The sequence below is a fragment of the Carlito syrichta genome, unplaced genomic scaffold, assembly GCF_000164805.1.
Source record: "Carlito syrichta isolate Samal-C Ts95f unplaced genomic scaffold, Tarsius_syrichta-2.0.1 Scaffold119772, whole genome shotgun sequence".
Taxonomy (NCBI): domain Eukaryota; kingdom Metazoa; phylum Chordata; class Mammalia; order Primates; family Tarsiidae; genus Carlito; species Carlito syrichta.
Genome location: NW_007063868.1, coordinates 485846 through 488270, shown reverse-complemented (window position 1 = coordinate 488270; position 2425 = coordinate 485846). Strand labels below are relative to the sequence as shown.

General features: G+C 47.3%; 1 protein-coding gene across 1 annotated transcript in view; it reads right to left on the bottom strand.

Moving 5' to 3' along the window:
* The window catches only part of SPTBN1 (spectrin beta, non-erythrocytic 1), a 168996-nt gene that overhangs the window by 126856 nt on the left and 39715 nt on the right, over positions 1-2425 (bottom strand). The window lies entirely within an intron of this gene.

Sequence of the window (2425 nt, the reverse complement as noted above, 5' to 3'; positions counted from 1 at the left end):
TGCGCCGGCGCCCACCACGCGGCGGCGGTCCGGACCCCGGGAGAAAGGAAGGCAGAGTCGCTCGCTGGGCGCCGGGCAGGGCCACGGCCAGGGGACGTGTAAGTTCAGGCTCACTGAAGACTCTTCCTCGGCCGACTTACGCTGCCATCACGGGATGTTAAGCCGGAGGTTTTCTGGGATAACCCTGGCCTTATAATAGTCACTCAACGCTGGAAGATTCGTGAGAGCACCGGCCTGCAAGGCATTGTGGGAGAAAGGTACACAGGTAAACTCCAAGGATCCCCCCGGTCTGCAGGAGTTTGCGATGGGGGCAGGGGAGGGAGAGACCAGAACAGAAATTACCCTCAAATCCTACTTTGATTTGTCAAACAAGGCCTCTAAACTTTTGGCTATCCAAGATTTTAAAACTCTTCTTTTCCCACCAATCTCAACCAAAAATAAAATCCTCTACACAGAAAATAACGTGATCAAAATGCATTCTTGGGAAATAATTGACTCGGCCCCTCCCCCACCCCCTCCTTCCTCGCTAACTAAAACAGGCAGACAACAAATTATACATTTGCTGTTTGCAGTTTGGAGCCCTGCAGCAATACTCAACGAAGGTAATTTCATTCCTAAGGGATTCCAATCTGCACTAAAGAGGTAGGCCCCCACCCCAGGTTCACGTCGGTCCCCAGGGCACTTGTAATTCTAGCAACTGCATCCTGTCCAGGGCTGGAGTTAAAACAAACCCGGAGCCTAGCTAACTGCTCCACTCTGAGCCACCCTCACTCCCTCCATCCACACAACTGGGTTTTTAAGACCTCCACAGTGTCAGCCTTGGCCCAACCAATATGAGAAGACAACATTTCTTATTATCCAAGATGTAGAACATTTTTAAAAGCCCTCTTACTGCCGCCAGTTCACAGTGCTGATGGGAAGCTAGGCGGGAAGGTGGCACAACGCTGGGTCTTGGAAAAAACACTTGACCAAGATTCCCAAGACCTGAGTTTCTAGTCCTAGCCAAGCCTCTTAATCACTCTATGACCTCAGAAGAAATCCTGGATTCTTTCTAAACCTCCGCTGTCAGAATGAGTAATAATTAATGTCACCTCCGCAAGGTCATTGAGAGAATGATGTGAAAATGCCCTAAGTTGTTATACTTTCAAAATTAAGAGTATATTTTTCAAAATGCACCTCTCCTTGTAGTCCACCCTCCCCCACACACACACCAACCACATCAAGATTACAAAGAGAAGAAGAATGGGGAATTGTCTCAATGAAGATTTTTTTTTTTTTTTTTTAAAGAGACAGGGTCTTGCTCCGTCACCCCAGCTGGAGTGCAGTGGTGCAATCATGGCTTGCTGCAGCCTTGAATTCCTGGGCTCAAGCAGTCCTGCCACCTCAGCTTCCTGAGTAGCTGGAACTACAGACACACACCACCATGCCTAATTTTTTTGTTTTTATTTTTGTAGAGACAAGATCTTGCTATTTGCTCAGGCTGGTCCTGAACTCCTGGCCTCAGGTGATCCTTCCCGCCTCAGTGAAGATTTTTTTTTAATAGGCCCTTCTTCCCTGTTAAATATACTGGTGAAGTGCTAAGTCTCTAAGTGTCCAGCTATGACACAGAAAATGAGATTACAAAGTGCTCTGCCAATTTATAACATTTTATTTTAAATCTTTAAGCCACTTAGTGAAGAAAGTGAGTCAGTCATCCCTCAGTATCTCCCTTTCAGCTCCCTCTGGTATGGGGAAGTACATGAAATAAGCTTTCTAATTTAGCCAGGTTACATACAGTGTAGCCATGTATGTAGCTGGGGCGTGTGTAGCCATGCTCAATCCTGAAGAGCTGACATGGAACAAAAACAGACAGAGGGAACACATGCAAGTATTCAAAAGAACTGTTTTGAAGCTGGGAAAGGGGTAATGATCCCACGGGATCAGATGAGAAATGAGAATCCATTTGGTGTGATGGAGCCAGGGAAGAACAGGACACAACCCAGATGGCTCATCTGACCACCTCCACCTTAGCACGGGAAGGAGGTAAAGGAAGGCCAGAGGACTCATTCTTTATTTCTACTAGTGTCTACTAGGCTATATTTACAGTATTTAATGTGAGCAACACACATTGCTGGGTGTTTTGGACAATTCAAAAATGACGGGAGAGGCCAGGCGTTGTGGCTCACACCTGTAATCCCAGCACTTTGGGAGACTGAGGCAGGAGGATTGCTTGAGCCCAGAAGTTCAAGACCAGGTTGGGAAACATTGTGAGACCCTGTCTCTACAAAAAAAAAATCATATTTCCAGGCATGCTGCTGTGTACCTGTAGTTCCAGCTACTCGGGAGCCTGAGGCAGAAGGACTGCCTGAGGCTAGGAGATCGAGGCTGTGGTGAGCCATGATCATGCTACTGCACTCCAACCTGGGTGACAGAGACCCCTGATTCA